The following is a 24,522-nucleotide window of genomic DNA, read 5'->3' on the forward strand; positions in this document are numbered from 1 at the left end:
TCTTCTTCTGGGATATCTGTGTTGGATGTGTTTTCAACTTCGGTAGTTTGCAGTCATCTTTAGGCACATCGCTCCCATAACCCTCCTGTGTTTGCTTGTACTTCAGAAAAGTAGATGCCAAACAGAGAGGAGCCAGGACTGAGCCCTGTGGGACACCACTTGTGACAGACTTTGAGTCTGACATGGCTCCAGCAGCTCTGACCCTGTGGGTTCTGTCCCTCAGCCAGTTTGCAACCCATCTTGTAGTGTATGGGTTTACATTTAAGTGTTGATGTTTTCAATATGCGAGTGAGGTATTGTATCAAAAGAAGCCGCCATGGAGTCTAGGTAGGCTGGCTGTATGGACCTTTCCCTCGTCAATGGCCTTGACTGTTTCAAAAAGTCAACCAAGTTTAAAAGGCAGGCATGATCACCTTTGACACAAACAAACTGGGTTGGATCAAAAGTCTACAGAAGTTCCTATTATTTTATTTATGAGATCCATTGTGATCCTCCCATGGTTTTGCAGATAAGGGCTTGTCAAGCTAATGGGATGGTAATTTCAGGTGAGACTAAGATTAAACAGCTAAACTAACTGTCCTAACTGTGGGTTTAATTTCTCGTTGAGACACAGAGCGGGGAGACACCATCAGGTCCCATGGATGCTGGATGCTGTGTTCTTTGCCTTGCAGTTCCAGTTCTCACCTGGGTGTTAGAGATGTTTGGGGGGCTACAATCATTTGGTCATAGATCCTCGGGGGGAGGGGAGAAGTTTTGCACTGCACCAGCCAGTATGTTTGCAATGTGTGTGACTCAGATCATCAATCATCATCATGAGAAATTAATTCTATCTATATCTGGGGTTTCCTCCTTTTCCTCTTCGAGCATAAGAAAAGAATGCCTTTTTCTTGTTAGTCCCAGAGTAGCTATTTTTTTCTCAAAGTGGCTTTGGATGATTTTATAGAGCTCTTAGCTTTTTTTACTTATAGTGATCATGTTGTCTTTACCTTTTAAGTTTTGCCCTATCTTGTAGTGTGATTCAGCGTTTTGAGTAATGTTAACCGCCCGTCAGGGGCCTTAAAGGGAGACCACTAGAGTCTTTTTGAAGTGTGAAATTTGGGAAGTCGGCTTTACTGTGGTCTTTTTCATTTGGGTGGGGGCGGGATAGAGGACCTCCAGGATGATTTGTGATCAGATCTCACCATTGAGGGGTATACTTCGGTTGAACATTGTGCATTGAACATGCATTGATGATGAGATCAAGTATGTTTCTCCTCTTGTAGGGGATGGTGACTAGTTGTGTTCCATGGCATTTGGTTTATGGATTCCAGGAACTTTTTGGGCTGAGAGTGTTTGGGCTTGAGTAGTGTTCCCAGTCTATATTAGGGTAGTTGAAGTCACCTAGTATGATGGTGTTTGGAGATACATTTATCCCCCTAAAACCTGATAGTGCTGGGAATCTCAGGGCAAGAACCACAGACCAGGTTGTCACAGCACAGACATCGATGTTCTCCATACTGAGAAAGGGCCTCGTGCGTGCATCTTGAGGTTGGAGACTTCTGGCGGCACTATGGGAGCCTTTGCCAAAATCGAATCCAGGGGTGACAAGTGCAAGTTTGAAGCCGTCCCTTAGAAGCAGTGGGCTGTCCAGCATGTCATCAAAGGCAGACGAACATTGGATCCTTTGAATGACAGCCAATTGTTAAAGCTGATCATCTTATCTCTGTATTGTGGCATCATTCTTGGTGAAGGTAGGATACTGCTCAGGTCAGGAGCCTCTATGCTCTCTTTTCAGTAGTCCAAGGAGAACACCAGCGACAATGATTACTTGTACCTGCTGTTGAGAGACCTGAGTGCATTTCTAGCACCCAACAGGCAGCTTACTGTGACCTTCTACGTCAGTGTGTCTGACTATGGAGTCACCGATGACTAGTGTGTCTGGCATTGTGTTTGAGGGCTGTGACTGCTTGACACTCTGACTGTGGTCTATGTGTTGCAGGTGTTGTGTTCTGAGGTGGTAGTTGTTTGGGTGTCTGCTTTTGGTGGCCTCTGCTGTTTTGTAAATTTTGATCAGAGCCTCGAGTATGTCTTTGTGTTTATGTGTATGATTTGAGGTTGTGATGGTATTATGTGAGACTGGGTCTATAGTGTGTGTGGTTACCTTCTCCTCCTGTCTGGTCATGCCAGTCCTATGTTGAGAGAGCTCAGCCTCCAGTTTGCGATATAGTTGCATCTCTCGCATGTATTTGTGTTTTGTGGGAGGAGGAGAGGGTTGTCTGTGTACATGAGGCAATTGTAACATTGTCTCAATATTCCCAGGTTCACCAGCTGAGCAGGAGAGGACATTAGCAACTGATCCCTCGACATGCTAGAAGGAATAGACAAGAAAAACTTAAGAAAAGGTTCTGGGGATGTGGGTGAGAAATGGGGTTTGCTTTTGGGGTACTTTCTATAACAAGAGTGCTGTATTGAGGTGATAAGTACTGTAGGAGCAAGTGCTTCGCTATACAGATGAGAATAGTCTACTTGGGAGTCAAGTAGAGATAATTTATAGTTGTAGGATACACTAAATAGAACAGTAGTATACTTTGAGGAAGGTAGTTTAAGGGAAAATTTGAAGAGTGGACTTTAGGGCCCTAATAGTTTAAATCTGATTAACCGGCTGCCCTAGGTGCTTTATAGGGGCTGGAAAAACAGGAAATGACCCAAATGGCCGACATGACAAATTACTAGTTGCTGCTTCTAACCACTCCTCTGAGGACAAACAAGCAGCTCAGTACTCCCCACTCCCACTGGTGAGTAAAGAAACTACCTCTGGCCACACAAGAAAATGGAGAACACAGAAACCAAATACAAAGCCAGGGATCAGCAAAATCTGATCACTGGAACAACTAACTAGGAAAGTTTAGGAAAGGAGAAATATTTTTTGGTTTTTTTTTTTTTGCAAACAGACAGAAAAATGCAGTAAATGCTTTGTTTTCGACTAAATTGCTATCAAAGGCTGGTACACTTGAGTGTATTAGCCTTTTAAGCAATACTTTAGCCCACAAGTGCAATCAACAATATAAGCTCACAAAAACAGGAAAATAAGGTAATAAAACAGTAATATAGGCACAAACAGTAGTAAAAGCTCAAAAGATTGAAAATGCAAACTAAAAAGTTTAAAAATACTTATGATCAAGAGTTGCTTTTCTGCTCTCTGCTGGCTTAGGAACTCTGCAGGGGACCACGAGGAGCTATGCCTAGTTCTCTAATGCCAGAAAAGCCTGCCAAAGCGTGCTTTATAGCAGGGGCTGGAAAAACAGGAAATGACCCAAAATGGCCGACAAATTACTAGTTGCTGCTTCTAACCACTCCTCTGAGGACAAACAAGCAGCTCAGTACTCCCCACTCCCACTGGTGAGTAAAGAAATTACCTCTGGCCACACAAGAAAATGGAGGAACACAGAAACCAAATACAAAGCCCAGGGATCAGCAAAATCTGATCACTGGAACAACTAGCTAGGAAAGTTTAGGAAAGGAGAAATATTTTTCTGTCTGCAGCATATATGTTGCTTCAGGGCTTTATTGTTTTTAAAAGAGAGTGTTTCTGTATCTGAACCCATCTCATGTAGTGGTAGTGATACAGAAAAGGCTTTTCCCAAGATAAGGTGCAGGGTTATGCTTACGTTTTTTCCCCCTTCACTACTTTACTAAAGTGTGTGAACCATAACCCTGCCCCTCTCCCAACCCTGCACCTAACCTTAGAAAAACCCTTTCTGTAACACTACCACTATTCAGCATATCATGTCCTATGGCATTACCGTGGTTTATGAGTTTTTGTTTTGTTTTATTTTTTTGTGTTTTTGTATAAAGTGATCAGGGAAGTAGATTATTTTCTTGTTTTTTTGCAATTTATTTCCTGTGTCTTGAATGTTTATTTGTTCCTCTGTATTTTGAAAAATGTTACTTTGATGTGTCGACATTATGAATTGCCTGTCTTTTGTTGACTGTATTTTGATGTGAATGCATGTTAAACCATGATCACACACACACACACACACACACACACACACACACACACACACACACACACACACACACACACACACACACACACACACACACACACACACACACACACACACACACACACACACACACACACACACACAAAAATGCAATTCATATATTTTTCTAATTGGTTGGCTAAATTTACATATACTTATATATAAATACGGGTGTACTTTTGAAGAACGAAAGTTCACTACTTCGAACTTCAAAAGTACACCCACACTAACGCAAAAGTGCACTTTCAGGAAAGTGCACTTTCGCAAACACAATAGACCTAACGGGCTAGCAGTCACGGACCTTAGAGTTAGGGCATGGGTTAGGGTAAGGGGATAGTTAGTAGGGCTGTCCCCTTACCTTGACCCTTGCCCTAACCCTATGGTCTGTGACTATAGCACCTCAGTGGAAGACATTCCAAATCAGGCTATGTCCTCCACTGTGGTGCGATAGTCACGGACCTAAGGGTTAGGGTAAGGGGGTAGTTAGTAGGGCTATCCCCTTACCTTGACCCATGCCCTAACCCTAAGGTCAGTGACTACTGCACCACAGTGGAGGACATAGCCCGTTTTTCAATGTCCTCCATTGTGGTGCAGTAGGTTCAGTCTAGTGAGCTTAAGCAAAATTGCACTTTTATTAAAGTGCACTTTCGCTTAAGTGGGAATGTACTTTCCCATTTTGACAAAGTGAATTTTCGTTGTAGGAAAGTACACCCATAAATACACATACAGACATATGCATTAATATGTAGACAGACACATATTTATCTCTCTCTCTCTCTCTGTACATGTGTATGCATGTGTGTGTGTGTGTGTGTGTGTGTGTGTGTGTGTGTGTGTGTGTGTATATATATATATATATATATATATATATATATATATATATATATATATACACTTGTGTGTGCATGTGTATACAAACACACACACACACACACACACACACACACACACACACACACACACACATACAAACACAGCCATACACAATGCTTTACAGAAGTACAACAGGAGCAAATAACAGAGCCTTGAGAATTGGACCACATAAGGGTTGAAGATGAACTGTGTATGCATATTCATTTGTTGGGGGAGCATGGGGTCTAAATTTCACTGACTAAGCAATACTATTACACGGCTTGCACATACTGGCAAGAGACATGGCCAAAAAATGTAAGTAAAAAGTGGGAGGACAGAGGCTTCAGACAGAAGTGGTGCTTTAAGATAGCTGAATTGTTTTGAAAGCCTGTTGTCCTTTTGAATGAGATATTTTGATGGACTACAGAGAACAGGAAAAGCAGTAGAGAAAATATACAATGAACCATTTTCACGTCATTTTTGGATACAGTAATCAAACACTCTTTTTTTGAGGGGGGTATAGGCCCTAGGGCTGCATAGCCCAGAAAAGGCAATGTCTGAACAATGATAATTATACAACTGTAACGTGTGTCATTACTGACAGCAGTACAATCAGCCAAGAATGGTAATTATTACAGTGTAAGAATGCAGATAACTGGGGAAAAAGTATGCTGATACCAAACCTCTTGTGGTGTAAGATTTTTAGCTATAACAGTTTCACATGAATTAGTGTAATATTTAAAACCTAAACTGCATTTTGAGAATCGGCACTCACTCATATGATGAAGTCCTGAAGTAATACTTGAGAGATACACTCCAGCACATGGAGGGATAAACAAAGAACCATGACCTCTAACAAAATAACATAAATAAAAAGCAAATAAATGCAATAATTGCAAAATAGCACATCAAAAGTAAAAAATATTATCCGAAAGCAAACACAAAGAAAAGTAAACATAAATAAAAAATAAACATGCAGTCTACAATGATGGAAGGCAGGGTCAGATGAAGTCGGTAGCATGTGGGCTGATTAGCAGATATCTTCAATGGCAGGCGGAAGAAGTAGTTTTTATTAGTTACAGAAAGAAAACCTAAAGTCTTCCCCAATGCCTAGTAGTCTAACAAATACAAAGTAACAGAACACATATCCACTTGGCAAAATCATGTAGTCCCTTACAATGAGAAAACACGCAGTAAACAAAATATATTAAGCTTGTCTGTACTGCCTTCAGTTATGCATCCTAAATCCATTTGGTAAAAGCATGCCAAACAATGCAGGTTCTTTAACAAAAATATTATCAAACTATGAATGAAGTTGCTGTGTACAAATAAAAACAATAAATGCACCTTGAAGATAACTCCACGAATTTAATAAACTGTTGGAGTTTCCTTCAAGGTCTGTTTTACTGTTCTTAGTTTTGTTAATTACTTGTTAATGGGTGTCCTGAATTTTTCTTTGTGGTTGCTCTGTACAAATAAGCAGGTTGCTGAAGTACCTCAGCTTACATCAGGACAGCCTTACTTCCTAGAACACAAACTACGTCATGAAAATGCATTACATAATGACACAGTTTAGTACAATGCAGTAGCCATGATGCTTGACGCTACAGCAGTATCAAATTACCTATTTTTTATTTTAGTTTTTTTGTTTGAAATAATTAACATTTCAAACTGCAGTTGGGTTTGCTACTCATCTGAAGACGTATAGGTGCATCACCAATAGGAAAATGAGCAGTAGTGATAAGTTAAACCACTGGGCCTGATATCTAATTGTTTTATTATGACAGTGCTAGAATCTAGCTTAGTAATCTGTCCTTTTTTGACAGTAGGAAGAAGCCTGAAATAAAACCCCAGGTGTTCCTGACTGAGTGACATCAACCATAATCTTTTTAATAACTACTGTATTGCATTTTTAATAAGAGCAGCCTCATCAAAATAATGCTTGTTAATCCTGATGAGATGAGGTGTGTGGAATGCAAACCTATTCAGGTTGATGATAAAATTCTAAAGTTTAACCTTTAGCCTGCATTGATGACATACAGAGTTTAAGTCCTTTCTATAGTACATGTGACTCAGGTTTGATTAGGAACTCAGGTACTTGATGGATCAACCAGGAAAGATGACTGTGCCCATCTTTAGGAGAAGGGACAGCGGATCCTAGCTGTCTCATGCCACTGCTGTAATGACAGAGCTTCAGCTAGGGATGAGGAGCTCATCATGATGCAAGGAGGATTTGAGCTTGGATGTTCCGGCCAGTAATGGCAGACATTATTGGCAACAGTAGTGAATCACGCATGTGCAGTTGAAGGGGCACTAGTGTGGTGATTCAAGCGCTCATGTCCCTGCGCTCTGTCTGTATAATGACCCCTCCAGATGGTTTTCACCCTAGAGGAGTCAAAAGTCATAGGTCTCCACCAATATGGAATGAATGGTCATGAGTTGGCTGTGGTTTGATGGCTGGCAAAGCAGAAGAGGGGAAAAAGCACAAAGAAAAAATTCTATAGTCTAACCTTAAGTAATAGTTTGTAAAATCCATTTGTTTCTTACAGTCTTTGCTCAGGTGGAAAAGAAAACAATAGACACCTTCCTAGTGGGGAGGGGGTAATGAATTCAGTAAGCTAGGAGGTTGGAAATGACTGTCAGTTGAAAGGTATTTGCTGGTTCTTTCTTTTGCTTCCAAATCTTGAGGCCTGAAAATATTTTTATCCTTCTTTTGCCATTGGTAAATGAGATGGTTGGACAGATAACCTTTTCCATAAAGTGGTCTCTTTTAGTTGGACAATTTCTGGGATTCTGCAATGTAGAGGCATATAACATTTATTTAACTGTCAATCTATTTTTACTCCTTTTCTCTAAATCAGTGATAATATCATCAGCAGACTGGCCAGACAAAAGAACCATTTCAGAACAGCAGTGTCTGGATGAGCCATCTGGATGCATTTGAGTATATGTCCATCAATTATATCTACAGTTTTGTTCAGCTTTTCTGGTTTCCATTACTGTCTGAGTCAGGCACAGTCTGATCATGCCCATGGATATAGTTTTTTATAAAACATTGATAAGTTATCCTATGGTGTATGTAGACAAGCAATATTATCACAATTCTAGAAGAGTAAACCTTTTTTCTATAGCTATCCAGGATCTGTTGTCTCTCTACCTTGTAAAGAAAAGGAGAAAGAGAGATATAATGGCAGATTAAGGATTGCGGCTATTGTGTAAGTCCTGCTTATCTTTCAGGACCTCATACATCTCATCTATCCTTTTCTGAGACATGTTGCTGAGTGTTGGCATTTGTGTAATTAACCTTTGTTACATTTTTAAACTGTAGAAGTAGAGGAGGGATCCTCTGTCAAGATTTTGGCAGTCTTTTCCTCTGCAAGCAGGTTTTCTTTGGGGAGGATGGCACATCAGTAGACCTGCCACAAAACTCACAAATTAAATTTATGGTTTCTAGAAAGGTAATATCCTCAGATTTGGGGGGGGGGCAGAATGAGTGGGAGGAAGTATCCTAGTGGTTAGACTCAGGAAAAGATGACGATTCATTCAGTTGCAAGGGTTCTCCTTTTCCTCTAATGGCACAAAGGAAGGGCTGTGTTTTGTCTTTCTTTTACTGTGAACCACCTTCACTGGAACCAGTAAATGTTTTCATGTGATCTGATGAAAGCTCTTCAACTGAACTAGTGAAGGATTTTCAGACCTACAACATACTGAAGGCCATCAGAACAGAGGCTGATACCAAAGATGACCACCGTATCACTTTGAAATATTCTTTCACAAATAATTTGTAAAATAAGTTGTAGTCTTTGGTGAAGGTCTAGCAGTAAGGCTATGAGTGGATCCTTCATGGGTGCATTAATAACCCATTTAGAAATGCTTGACTTGAGAACTACTGGAGAAGACATACCTTTCTTTGTGTAGCTTTCAATAATTTTCTCTTTGGAATGATGTTTATCAGGAAGATTCTTAGTCTTGTCTGATTTGTCCTTTCCCCACTATATTTTACTACCATTCTTTATCTCTTCCTATGTGTCTCTAAATGGTGTCCTAAACAGCTCCACCTGGCCTGCCTGTGCTTCCAGAGGTTTTGTTTGTAACAGTTGTTTTGCTATATATCCAACCAGCTAGTCAACATCTTACTTAGCTTTTATTGCAGTTTGTACTTGGTGCCTGGCTCTGTAGTTATTTAAGGTCGTACAACAAATCATCTGCCTTTCAGTTTTGATGACAGACAATTGTCATATAATGTTACTGCATTTACCTTGTTTCATATTAATTTAGGATATTCTAGATTACAATATACTGACAACTCTGAGTGAATATGTGGTTGTAGTCTGTTTTTTTTCACTATTTCATTCTCCTTATTTAAATTTGTGCTTGAGTATTACACTCCTTAGCTGTGAATAGTAAGACAGGGCACTCTTAGGAAGGTCATGATAATAATTCAACTACTCAATAGTAATATATCAGGTTAGATTATTCTTCTTCTTTCAGCTTTTCCTGGTTAGGGGTCACCACAGCGAATCATCCGTCCGCTCAAGATTGGCAGTGGAGTTTTACAGTGTCGAGTTGCCAGCCCGGTGCCCAACCTTCCACAGAAGGCACACACATGCACACACTCACACCTAGGGCCAATTTAGAGTGTCCAATCCACCTACTGCATGTCTTTGGGATGTGGGAGGAAACCGGAGCACCCGGAGGAAACCCACGCAACCACAGGGAGGACATGCAGACTCCACACAGAAAGCACCCCAGCCAAGAATCGAACCAGAAAACCTCTTGCTGTGAGGTGGCAATTCTAACCACTGCACCAGCCTGGCCGCCCTCCAGGTTAGATGATTCTAATGAGCTTTATCTGGATGATTTATTGAAAAGTGGATTTTTAAACTACATGTCATTTTTGAGACATTGTGTGTAGTTAGGTTTCTATTTATGTATTGGTTATACCCAGAATGTCTTGTTTTCTACTGGAAAGTCAGACATAATAGATGCTGTTATTCTTTATCCTGACAGAGAATTATTCAGGGTTTTGCCACACATGGGGTTTACTACTCTTCTTATTGATCATTAATAATGAGATATAAATCTGATGCAGCTTGCTGGTATTGTCAATATGCAACAACAGCACGTGTAGTTTTTGGAGAAGTCTACAAGTACATCTGTGGTGGAAGGAAAGTAAGAGAATTAATGTAATAACTTATGTAAATATTCCATTGCTACCAACTTTGAGTTTGACATGTTAGCTTCATAAGATTCATATCCCTTTAGGATATGTGTAAAATAGCATTAGCTGCAATGACTCCTAAATGCTGTATACCTGAGAACTGGAAGGCTGATCTAATGCCAGAATTTTCTGTACCTAGATTTGACTATATTATATACCAGTGGAAGTAAGAATGATTAGAGAAGATTTGATTTGACTAATTAGAGTTAGTTTTTTTATTTCATTATATTTATGTATGTTTTTACTTATTTATTATTTTAGGTGGCAAGTTCTATCCTTTTCCCTATCATTTTCTTTTCATTTTTCTTTCAGATGATAATTTTTTCTTTCATGTTGAATTTATTTATATGTTTTAGACATACAGTTCATAAATTATGGCTAGTGTCCTTAATGGAAAATAAAATGAATAAAGGGGACATCCAAGATGGCTGCACACTGATTAACAGGTTAATTAGAACTAGAATGAAAATACACTGCGGAAAAATACCAGTAAAAATCATTAGCCTGGCTATAATTCAGTTATTTGTTAGTTATTATACATGATGGGTCTTATGAGAAAAAGAAAAAAAATCTGGAGAACATAAGAAAAAAATCAGCTAGAAAAGGAGAAGAAAAAATTCTGGTGAAGAAAGGCTCTTACAGTTGTTCAACAAAAAGCAGTTCAGGTTTCAGCTTTGGTACAGGAAATGGCTTCACAGTAATTTAGAGGAAAAAAAATTAAACCAAATGCATTCAGAGGTGTTCACAATAAGTAAGATGCTGGAGGAATATATAAAGTTGAATGACAAAAGGCTGGAAAAAATAGAAGAAGCTTGAATCAGGTATTCAGCTGAGCTGCTGAAACTGCAAAAAAAAAGAGAGGGAAATGAAAGAAAGACTGGCTGATTATGAGACTTCTTAAGATGACCAGCTCAAAAAAGTAGCACAGTTAGACAACACAGCACACAGACAAAATAGATTTTCTGCTCTGAGAAGCTGGAAGAAACAGATTCCATTAACAACAACAACGACAAATAAGCAACTGGATTGATATTCCACAGCAGGATTTGTTAAATGAAAGAGTATACCATGAATATACTCCAAATTTGAAAATGAGAAAACAACTAAGATGTATACCAGCAGAAAGAGCTGCTCCTAACAAAGTTGTGGTATAAGGGAAAATATTAAAAAATGAGGACACTATAGTGTTTGTGGAAAAGAATTATTCACTGTTCACCAGGCAGAAGAGAGTTTACACTTGCAATCAGGGGATTTCAAGAAGAAGATGTGATATAACAACATGAATCTCACACCTGCATCTCATACCTGCTGAGAGGCTGGACTGAGATTTAACTTGCTATATCCATTTGTTTTTATAATATTTTTTACTAGAGGATCAAAGTCATTTTTGGATACAAAAAATTATACAGCAAAGACTAAGCCAGCAAGCTGAAGAGGTCTCTGCTTCTAATTCTTTTGACAATAGCAAAGCCCATAGAGAGAATTTGCCAGTGAAACTTTTTTCCACTGTTCCTCAGGAAAATGATTAGGTGACATAAGAAAAATCATCAGTACCTTGAATTTGAACTAGAGGCTTGTGTTTAGTACTTGAGACAATGAGAAAAGAGACCAGCAATAATATGAAAGTACAAAGTATGAGGAAGAATTGTAAAGTGTCACTTTTCTATGATGTAGTTTGTACTTGAGAACTATAAAGATATGGTTAAAAATGACTGTGTGTTTCTTAACAGAGCTAAACTGGTGTGAGGATTCTAAAACACAATTTCCACTTGGTCATTAATATTTACAGGGACAATGAAGAGACTGATGATGTAACAGTAAGTAATAAAAAACGTTTTTGCTCTTTTAGTAAAATGTGTATTACAAATGTCTTGAAGTAAACCACATTTTGTATTATAAAGTAGTCCTTTATTGTATTTAAATATATTTCAAATGTGACATGGGGGGAGGGGGTCTCTTCTACAACTGTTGTTTATGCTAGTAATATTAAATTAAGAAGGCACTTTTTCTTGACTGTAATGTATCCAGGGTATATATTGCAACAAAACAGAAGCTGGATGTAAAAAGGTATAATGTTGTGATCTTTGACTGCTAGGAAATACATAAAAATTGTTATGTTCATATTATGTGTGTATTAAAATATAATTATCTGTTTTTATGCAGGTGGAAGTATAGATTAACATTCTTAATTTATGCCCCAGACAGGGGATTCTTTCCTAAACAAACAGCTAGTAAATGGAAAGCATGAAAAATGGTAGTTTTCCAGTATTTGAGAACTGTTTTTTAGTGCATTTGTAAAGCTATTAGCTGTTCTTTTTCCCCATCAAAATGTACCAGCAGATGGAGATACTAAGTCTTCAGCTGAAGGCAATTAATCAGGAAATGAATGAAGAATCTGATCTGATGAATTTGTAAAAGAAACAGCATGATTAGTATTTAAAGTGGGAATGGATCAGTGAAAAATAAATGAAAGATTGATATCAAGAAAAGTGAATACCCTTGCAAGTAGTTACATCCTTAGCAGCCTTACTACTGAAAAGTTGCATATAACTGTGTATAATTTAGTTTATTAATTTAAGGGTAGCCATTGTACTTTTTCTTAAGACTTAAATTTGTTAAATGAGAGCAAACAAGCTGTTTTTCTCATCTGAGAGGGGAATTAAGACAGGATAGTGACATATGATATCTGTGCAAGGGGGAACACAGGCTCTAGCATGTACTTCCATCATGATTAAACTTAGCTTTAGAAGAGGTAAAGCCTGAGGGTGCAGCTAACTATTTGTGCCAAATGACCCTATTTCTAGGGGTAACCTCTGGTTTTAAAGATTAGTTTATTTTTTCTTGAGCATTTTTATTGAAATAAAAAGTCTGGCAAAATGTGACATCGGTTCAACAGAGATGAGAAGCAAAAATGGCTTACAAAATCAACCTGCCAAGCATTAATGTGTGCATATAAGTTGCAAATTTGAAACATAAATTCAAAAGAAAGTACATTTGTGTAAGAACTTATAATAACGGGAGATGCCTAAGTAGATCACTGATGCAGTATTGATTACATATGAGAAGTAGCCTGCTAACTATACAATACATTCAGCCAGCATATGAAAGCTTTGGAGCCTTCATCTTACACCATATATCCGATATATGACCCAAGAGTGAGATTGTGGTGTGGTATATAAAGGACATATGGGCATGGAAATCCTCAGATCAGAAAGAAGATAGGCAATGGATGAGGGCAAATCAGTATACGTAGCATATCTAGACCTTGCAAAGGTATTGCAGATACATTCTCTGAGATAAATGTAAATCCCTATGCAATTCATCAGATATCAAACTGGCTCACAAAAAGAACTTAGGAAATAAAGGTGGGTAGCTCTACCTCCTCCAAAAGGCCTGTCACTAGCAGAATACTTAGGATTCAGTCTTTAGGTCACTTCACTTTAGCATTTACTTTTCAGATGTCAGAATTAATGTTAATGGGTGTGGCTAACCACATTTGCAGTTGACTACAAACTTGGTGCCATAATAAATTCTGTAGAGGACACCATGATCTTGCAACAGGGCCTGTCACAAATAAATAGCTTGTGTCAAAACCATAGACCAAAACTAAATGCTAAGAAATATATAATCATACGCTTTGTCAAGTATGACTCCCCTTGTAACTATCACAATGACAACACACTCCAGAAAACTGATGCTGTAGTCAGGGGTCTGGGAACCTATGTCAACAACAAACTGTCCTTTGATCACCATGTATCCACTATTGTAAAGAAGTCATTTTTCCTTGTATAGTTTATAGCTAAAGGTATGGAGTTCAGGTCCCAGGGATTTAACCATTCCAGTGTACATGGCATCCATTACGTCAGTTATTGAGTATAATGCCGCAATCAGCATGTACTTGTTCAAACACTTGTCACAACTGGAATGACCAAACTGCCTTCTAACTAAGAAAATCAAAGGCCTAAATCATAAAAGCTATGTGGACTACTTCAAAGCCTTGTCCCTCTGCTCATTATCATACAGGCTACTGAGTGGCAACCTCTAATTATCTTATAAAACTAAATAGACCCTATCCTGTCAGGCCTATTACAAATTTGCAAGTTCAGTGGTGGCATAAACACTGACTCAGAGGATCTCCATCTCTTGTGCAACATAAATGGAACCTTTTGGAGGGATAGGTATGCATCACAGAAAATTCTCTCTCTATGGAACTGACTTCCATTCCATGTAAAGTAAAGTACTTCTTTTACTTTTTATTCAAGCATAATTTGGATGAACAGGTGGGTAACCATAAATTCAGCTCCCTGGGTTTAGCACCCTTGTCCTTCAAGGATAGCATCAACATGTACATGTCCTAACATATCCCTGTTTTACCTGTGACTGGATTATTTGTACACAAAATATAAGGGCTAAAAACTACAATGAGAATGTAAGGCTAGGTTTCTTAAGATCCTCACATAACCTATGAGAGGATGAATTGCATATGAAGTCCATTTTGGCTAGAAGAAAGGGAAAATTTAAGAAAACAGAAGAGGGAAAGGAGGAAAGTTGTTTATACTGCAGCAGTGATCTAGCTGGGTATCTACTGTTATATTAAGTGCTTACACAACTGTACTATGTCCTTCATTTATCACTGTCACAGTATTGATTACACATGGGAAGATTCCCAAAGCTTTTTAGAGAGTCTAGGAGGAGGAATGATTAGTCAGACTAGAATCCAGAATTCCTTGCAGGATAGATGAGGTGAAACCAGTCCTGGACCTGAGAAAGTATCAATTTTATTGTGCTTAGTAAAGGTATGGATGGAAGTCTAAGTGACTGTTTCTAAAATGGATAGTGTGTCCAGATCCTTGAATAAGGCTTGAAAAGAGAACTACTGCTCTGGTGGAATATGCTTTAACCTGGCCTGGTAAGGATTTCCCATGGAAGGAATAGCAAAAAGGAAATAGCCAAGAAAATCCATCTGGAGAAGGTTTGTTCCAAGGCAGAGCAGCCCAACTTCTTATTCTGAAAGGAAACAAACATTTGATCAGATTTCCTGATCATTTTAGTCTTGTCAAGATAAAATCTGAGTTATCCATGAACATCTAAAAACGCTATATGGACTTTGTAACTGAGTCCCTTTTGCTGAGGTAATAGATACAACTAATACTATCTTCCAGGTACAGAGTTTTAGAGATGAAGATAAATGGGCTCAAAGGGAGGGAGTGTCAACTTCTCCAATACAAAAGTCATGCCCCAAGGAAGAGGTCTAGATTTTCTTGATGTCTGATGTGTAGGATGCATTTCAAAAACTGCTCAACCTCAAAACATACAGAAAGAGGTGGACCCAAGGGTCTGTTTCACTTGACCTAAAACTCATTTGACTGATACCCATTTAACTGACACCCAATTGACCTAAATTTCATTTGACTGACAACTCATTTGACTGACTTCCATTTCACCGATATTTAAGACATAAACTTGTTGAGGGTAATCCTTCACATGTGACTTGCTTGTGATAACAAATTACTGTAACTTACAGTACTGACTGTTAGAATTCTGATAGTCATGTAGAAAGTACTGTTGTAGTGTTTCTAAATGTGGGTTTGTCTCTTTACATTTTTATGGGAAGTATCTAAAGTAATTTGCTGAATGTTTTGTGAGTTTCCAGCAGTAGTGGCAGCGTGTAGAGTACTGTAAGGCAAGTAAAAGATATATGCCCTTTTCCCCACTGTAGTGAGATCCTGGAGTTAGTATATATAATTAAGGGGGGGTGAAGGGGCACAACCCCCCACACATTGGGAGGTGTTGGGGGTGTAGCCCCCCCCCCACCTTGTTTGGTTGTACATTGTCCCGTTTCTGTTAAGAGGGTAAGTAAGTAGTTTTTAAGTTCTGGAAAGGGTTACTTATTGGTGTTCTAAGTGTGCTTGTTTATGGTTTAAGATTTAGTATGTTGAGATTCAGCATTGTAAGCTGTCAGTGAAATGGGAGTCAGTCAAATAAGCTGTCAGTCAAATGAAATTTAGTTCAATTGGATGTCGGTCAAATGGGTGTCAGTCAAATGAGTTTTAGGTCAAGTGAAGTAGATCCGGATCCAAAAATAGGTAGAAATGGCTGACATGTATGCCTTAATTGAAGAATATGCCACTCCTGAATTGAGTAGCTCACAGAGATATAAAGGAATATTTAGGAAATCCATATGAAAAGGGTTTTGCTTTTTTCTTTTGGCATCAAATATAAAATATCTTTCATTTATAAACATAAAGTTTTCTTGTAGCAGGTTTTCTAGCCTCCTTTAATGCTTGTATCACATCATCAGAAAAAAGTGCATGAATAGTATCAGAATCCTATCATCCAAACTGTCAGGTTCTGTGTTTACAAGTTTAGATGAATGACAGTCCTTCTGTTGTGTGAGCAAATCCTTGATATGGGGTAACGTAGAGTGATTTCCCTTGGCCAGTTGAAAGATAAGGGAGAACCAAAGTTGTTTGGGTCAAAGGGGGGGTTACCAAAAGCATCTTTGGGTTGACCCCCTTTTTTGAGCAGGACCTTTGAAATCCTTTACATGTTCCCCCATTTTTCTGATTTCTAAGGTCCTGCTCAAAAAAGGGGGTCATGAGACTGAAATGGTAACCATTTTCTACATTTTTGAGTCTAGAGCTCTGGAGCAAAACAGTCTGAACTGCCTGTAAAGAGAGACAGCAAACAGATATATTTGGGGAGTTCCCCATTGATGGATAATCTGAAGGAAGACCTTTTTATTTAACATCCATTTATGAGTATCTACCTTGAATCTGCTCAGGTAGTCTGCCACTATAGTAATTTCTCAGGGTATGTATACTTCAAGAAGAAAAGGGTTGTACTAAATGGCTATCTCCCAGGCCACCATGGCAAAACTGCAGAGATGATACAAGAGAGTCCCTGGAAACCAGAGGTAATGTACAGAATGAAGGGCCAAATCAAGGCTTTCATTTTTTTGATATGAATGTCCCTGAACCTTTATGTTTATTAAACATGGTGTCTGTGCTGGATCTAAAACATCTGTGGAAACATCCTGACAAGGGAAGAGGACCAGAAAAGACACTCCTGGAATGAGTGATATCTGGTTGATCCACCAAATATTTTTTCTTTATGAAGGGCAAGAGAAGAATTTGGAAGTTCAGGGGGTGGCAATGTTGTGCCCAAATAGATGTAAGATACCACTGAATTCTCTTCATGTGGAATGTGGTAAAAGGTATAATTTTCATGGATGAATCCAGCTACACCAGTTCTCTCAATATCTTCCTTGCTGAGGTCAAATCTAAGGGGAGGAGAAACGTCAAGTAAGAAATCAGAAATCGCATTTGTGTCATAGAAGAAATGTCTTCATGGAAAAAGTGTTGAGATGACACCCTAAAAATATCAGATCCTGAGATAGAAGGACAGAGTTTTTTAGGTTTATTATGAAGCCTAGATGAAGAAAATGATCTATGGTAAATGTGAGATCCAGATAAAGTTTGTAACTTGATAAAGCCTATATAGGGGTAAATATGAATACCCTGGAGTTTGTAGAAGGCTATGACTGGAGCTAGGTATTTGATGAATTATCTTTGAGCTGAAAAAGACCAAATGGCAAAGCAAAGAATTGAAAATGAAGCTATAACACAGAGAATTTCACAAATTTTCTGTGCTCTAGGTAGATGGGGATATCAAGATATATCACTGAGGTCTAAGGTAACAAAGAGCTTGAGGAAGAATCATTCTAATCAGAGTTTGAAGAGATGCCATCTTGCATTTTACCCTTAAAAAGTATGAACTAAGAAATCAAGAATGAGCCCTCCTTTCTCCTTACAGTTAGGGAAAGAGAAAGTTTCTTAGACAGAGGCGATAGGCCAAGGTAGGGGAACAGGGGGCTGAGACAGATAGTCACAAAGTGGTAAAATTGTCTGAAAAGGTAACCATTGGTCCTCTGAAGTCTGGTTTTATTTGTTCTGGGACTTCTTTTTGGAGTACTTTTTAATATGCTGTGTTTTCTGTACTTTTTGAAAAAGGGCCTGTCTTAGAAGGATAATTCCTCTGTAACTGTGGGACAGGAGAAATAAATATTTGTTTAAAATCCTGCATAATTTTATCTCTCTGCTGCAGGCTTCTAAAATTTTCTGCAGCAGAAGGTCTAAAGAGACTTTCCCTATCCAAAGGGATAGCCAGTTTCCTGGACTTAACAGTTTCAGGTAAGAACTGCAGTCTCAACCAAGAAAGCAGACCAGAAGATGCATTTGCAGCATTATGACTGTATTTGATAGTGTTTAGCTACTTGGACAGTGGAATTGAGCAATAAGAAAGAGATTTTGCTATTTGACTCAGGCATGTCTGACTGCATCTTATTTATGTCTCCTATAATAGATAAGAGATCTCTGTTCATAAGCATTTGATAGTCTATGGCATGGAAAGAAAGTGCAGCTGAAGCATACACTTTATTTCCATACCTAGCCATAGTCCTACTGTCTTTATTATTAAGCAAGGCATTAAAAGATGGAAGCAACTTGGTGGGTTTATCAGATTCTACAGAAATCACTGCTGGTGCTGAAGAAGGATTCTTGTAAAGGAATTTGTGAGTGCCAGGAACCTTGTAAAACCTCTCAGATTTCTTGTATACTGGAGGTTGGGATTCTGGCTCAGCCTACATATCCTGTAAAGCCTCTAAAACTGGAAGTATAGCAGAAGGCTTGGTGATTCCTTTATGTAACAAATCACAGTAATGTACATCAGACATCTCCTTACCTTCTCACTCAAGGTGCTGCATCATCTTCAAAACAGTGTCTTCAAAGTAACATTCCTCTAAAGGTGATACTGGAGACATAGTATCTTTTTCCTCCATTTCAGACCCAACTAGTGAATGGAACTGTGAGGAATAAGTAAGATAATCTAACTCTAATTCTGACTTTTCCTATTCAGAAGCACAATCTCTATCTCTCACATAAGAGGAGAAAGAACAAGGAAAAAGCCAAGAAGACTTAGCAGGCATCATGGAAATAATTGCCTTAAAACGTCCTTGGGAAAAATCATACCATGCTTTCTGAGGATATGCAGTAGAAGGAGGAGAAGAAATTGAAGAATGTTTGATTATTTATTTATTTGTTTGTTTATTTACTGTGAAAGTCCGACTAGGACAGAGCCCATTTTCAGCAGAGGCCCAGGGAGAAACACGCCAGATGCATGTCTTTAGAATGTTTTAGATTATCAGATTAATTTTCTTGAGAACATCAACCTGTACTTAATGGGAAGGATATGTCCCCCTGATGTACCTCAATAAGGGTACCCAGAATTACTAAGACCAAAATCTGAGAAATGCCCTCAGATCCTTCAGAGACAATAACCTGTGGTTCCCCCTTAACAGCCAAACTGGTTGTCTGATCAGTCAAGCAGAATTTACCCAGATACTGCACATTATTGGCCTTCAACTGAGCCACCACAGTGGGAGCAGTGGAAAACACCAGGCTATTTGGGGTCTTATCAATGTGTACACCAGAGACATCCAAGTCAACTGAACAACAGAAGGCATGGGCTTTGACTTTTTAAGCTTCTTTCTCAGTTGCTGAGGTATGAACAACTAGATAGATTTGAAGGCCACCCCACATGAGCTCCTTAAGTCCCTGGTTTTCTAAGTATATTTTGAGGGAAGATAAGTGACTCTTTAAAGTTTTAGACACAAACAGAGTACTACTTATAGTTCTGACTGGGTCCTAAGTAGAGTAAACATTTAATATGACTATCTTTGGCATCTGCCTCTCACAGTCAGACTTATCATTTCTAGTTGACATGAAAAAGCAAATATTTAATCAAAAAATGAAAGAAAGAGGATGCTTCCCCAGCGGGAACTGAAATAGCACAGGACATGCAGATGACAAATTGAAGTGAAGCAAAAGAAAAGTCTCATTGTTCAGACTGACAGCAAGAGAGTTCTGAGGATATTTACTCCCATATGTCACTTATGTACTCTTTCACAATCTCACATTTATGTTAGAGGAAGGTACCCAAGCTTTGGTATGCAGGCTAGAAATATGGTATCCTTACTAGGATACTTCCAGAATGTAATACTGCAATAATGATTAATGAAAGATACCTGCCATGCAGAATATATGAAAGTGCTAGCTTTTTATCAGAATGATTGCCTTATCAGTTTTAACATGGAATGTCAATATGATTGCAGTTATAGACAAAAAGCAAAGTGTATTGAATCATATTAAGAAGTGTAGGTTGCAAATCTCAATGTGAAAGGAGGCATATTTGGATAGAAATGAGCATGTGAATTTGACAAAGAAAGGCCCTCAGAGTGTATATTTAGCAGATTATTAGGGACAAAGGAAAAGGAAGGTAATAATACTGATTCTGATTATGGAAAAGGAAGGTAATAATACTGATTGTGAGATGGGCTCCAATAGTGATGGAAAGGGAAAAGAAAGATATTAATGGTAGATTTGCGATAATAAAAAAAAATACTGGCAGGGAAGGAGGATTACACTGGTATGTGTTTATATTCCACCTAAAACTGCTACCATGGAGCTTAAGAGAATTTTGTGAGAAATAATTTGCTTTCAGCATGGAGTATTATTTATGGATGGGAACTGGAACTTGATTTTCAATAGTGAGGATGTATCAGGAGGAACTAGAAAGGAAAATAAGGCAAAAGAGGTAGATTTCTGAAGACATATGTAAGAATATTTGGAATACAGAATGTGAATTTACTAGCAGGAGTGCAGACAGAATTTACATATTATTATCCAAGATACAACTAGGCTAGCACAGACAGAAATCACATTTTACAGGAGCATGGGTGTTTAATTGAAAACTTTGAAATGCATGAAAATAACTATTTCACATCATACACCAAAAACACTAAACACCAAGAAAAAGATACAGGGCAATTAAGTAAAAATGAACCACTGGCAAAAAGAGAGGAATTTAAGGGAAGGGTAGTTATTAGAGAAGACAGATATATTTTTCAGAATGAAGGAGCGTGATTAAATATAAATAATGTTTCAATATGGTAGAAATAAGAGAGAAAGATATATGGAAAAGAAGTAATATGAATTATTTAAAGGAAGTTGTCAAAGGTTAAAGTATTGCTGAAGAAGGAACAGTATGCACAAGTACAGAAAGGTTGGTGTTAAGCAAGTATTTTTGATAACTCCAGAGCACAATAACTCTTAGCACAATGAGCAAAGCAACATAAAGTAGAAAGGGTTTTCAACAAACTTAGGGACTCTATGACAAGGAATTTAGGATGAGATCCTATAGAGTTACTAGAGATATTTCAGAAGTTCTATGAACATTTGTATAAATCAGATGAATAAGAAAACCAGAAAAGGCACAAATGGAAATGTTTATGGAAGACTTAACTTTGCTAAGGTTAGAGGAAATTTGGGTTCAAGAATTAATAACTAAGATAGATGAGATTAGAGATGAGGCATGATATTAAAATGGTGGCATATAATCAATCAACAAGGAGTTCTCCAGGAAAGTACAGTTATGTAAGTAAACATACCATAGCAGTAGATGTTCTAATCATTAGCATTGCAGTACTGTTAGCTACATGGGTTATATTCTGCAATGGATATAACAGCTGGCCAGCTTGGAGAGCTTAAAGGCACCTTCCATTCACCTAAATTGTTTGCAGCTTGATCAGTGCTGAAGAAAATTAAAGGTTCGGGTTCCATGCCTTTCAGAGCTTTCTTGCCAACTGAGAGAGGGAGGCTAGAGTCCTGAAAGAGGTGAATGCTAGGTAAGTAAAAATCAAAGTCCTCACCCTGCAACAAAAATATATACAAATAACAGGGAGGGAAGGAGCAGCTACTGCAGCAGTGATCATTTGAACATCTACTGTTATGGTAAATATACTTACACAGCTGTACTATGTTTTTCATACTGATTACTGCTGCAATAGCCTAAGCTATATGGTTCTCACAAAGCCTGACCTAGACCTGGAGAAGGAATCTAGTTTGTAGTACTTTGTAAAGGTATTAAAAGAGGACCAAGTTGCTGCTTCTAGAATCTTTCTGCTAGAATCTACCCCTTTCCAAAAAGCCACTGTTAAAGCCAATGATGACATAGTAAGTGCATTCACCCTGCCTGGAATTACCTTGTTGAAGTGTTGAGAAACAGAATTTGACAACCTTTTGGAGATACTCAGCTTTGACAGAAGTTGTCCTTTTTGCTTACCTTCATTTGAAATGAATGACTGATAACAGTTTCTGAAGGTTTTAGTTCTCTCAAGGTAATATCTGACTTGTCTGTAGAAATTCATTGTATGGAGAATCCTTTCTACCTCTTTTTTTAGGTTCTGGAAGGAAGATGAGGAGATGGATAGCTTGACATAAAGCAAACTCGGATACCATTTTAGGCATAGATTAGTTCTCAAGGAAACCCTATCTCTGGAAAGTGAATAAGGTTGACCCACCATGAGAGTGTGTAACTCAAACACTCTTCTTCCAGACGTCAGAGCAATCAGCAAGTATTATGAACCTCAAATCAACTGATGGGCTGGTTCACATGAAGCAAGAGTTCATTTTTTCTAAACAAAGATGAGATGCCAAGGAGGAGCCACTTTTTTCTAGGTGGTCTTGTATGTAACACCACTTTCAATAATGTTTTACCATGTGAATGCATTGAAAGGGGAGGATCCAGTGGGCAGACCTGCTGAAATAGATAAAAAATGAGCCATAACAGAGGAATAATCAAGGCCAGAGGATAATAATTCACACAAGTAATGTATAATCAGAGAAATACAAGCCTTAAAAGGGTCATGGTTCTTGTCTTGCCACCAACTAGAAAATATTTTCCATTTAGTAATATATGATTTTCCCACTAGCATCTTTCTTTGCCTCCATTAATACCTGCTACACATCCTCAGAAAATAACTACCTAAAAGGTATTCAAATTTTATTATCCAGGCAGTTAAAAGAAGTTGCTTCAGGTCGGGGTGTCTTATGTAAGTAGGTCCAGTCTGTGAGGGAGACTAGCCTAATTATCCTTGACAATTTCCAAAAGAAGAAAGAACCACTGTTGCCTGGGTCAGAAGTAAGTCATCACAAAGATCTATGGACAGACCTTCTGAATCTTCAAAATTATCCTGGATATCAGTGGAAAGAGTGAAAATGCATACAGGAACATTCCTGTCTGAGCAAATGAAAGTGTATGTTTTCCAGGCTTGAATGCTTGCAAGAATCCCTAAAACAGAATGTTGCTAGTTGGTTGCAGTGAATGGAGGCAAATAGATATGTCTGAGGTGTTCCCCATATCCGGATCAATTCCTGTAAGACATACTGATTGAATTTCTATTCATGAGGGCCTGTCCTAGTCCTACTTAAACTGTCTGACACAAAATTTTGCTCTGATGGGATGAAAATTGCACTGAAAAGTTATATCATAGACTACCATGGCTAATGTGCACAAAGGGTAAGATCTGGTTCTCCCCTGCTTTTTTCTGTACCACATCATTGTGGTATTGTCTGTTATCACTTGTAACAGTCCAGGAAATCAGAGGTGATTGATAGAGTTGAGAGCAGTTATTAATGAAACATCTCTTTTACATTTATGTGTTTGGGTCTTTCCTTTTCACTCCAAAGACCATGCAGTCTTGCTGCCATAAACATTATTCCTCAAGCATAGTCTTTGGCATCTGTAGTTACAGATGTGCTGGAGCTGCAAGTGAAAATGGGTGATCTGGATTCATATGAAACTGGTCTCTCCAACAAAGCAGTTCCCTTTTCACAAATCAAAATACAGGAAAATCTTGAATGTCAGGGGATGTTGATTTTGGGATCATACAGATTTTTAAGTAATACTGAATCTTTTTCATGTTGAATTTGACTACAGGAATTGCTAGAATCCCGTATGCCATAAATCCTAGTATCCTGAGAAATCCCTTTGCTGAAGTTCTACTGAGTGATAAATTTCAGGAAAAGATATAGATCTATGTTTTTCCTGTGGAAGAAAAGTTCTTTGAACTGAGGTATCTAGAAGACACCCCAGGAAAACAGTAAAATGATTTATTCTCTCTAGTGCCTCGGCCACCAACAGCCTGGCTGTTGTTGGCCGAGGCACTAGAGAGAATAAATCATTTTACTGCTTGATTCCTGTTGTTTCGTTTTGTGGTGAAGCATTTCGTGTATTGGTGCCTTTTTGCTTTGGTGCCTTTTGTGTTGCATTTCTACCCCAGGAAAACAATTTGGTGACAAGGAGACAAACAAGACTTTTGGATGCTCTCTTGAAACCCAGTCTGTGAAGGAGATCACTTACCATGTCATAGATTTCAGGAACTTTGAAAAAGACTCTGCAAAGATAAGCAAGTCATCTAAATAAGGAAAACATGAGAATACCTTGCAGTTTGCAATATGCTATGACTGAGACTTGATACTTGTGAATACTCTTACAGCACTGGATAACCCAAAGGGTAATACA

The sequence above is a fragment of the Protopterus annectens genome, chromosome 4.part0 (assembly GCF_019279795.1).
Source record: "Protopterus annectens isolate FY-2018-M chromosome 4.part0, PAN1.0, whole genome shotgun sequence".
In the NCBI taxonomy this organism is placed as follows: Eukaryota; Metazoa; Chordata; order Ceratodontiformes; family Protopteridae; genus Protopterus; species Protopterus annectens.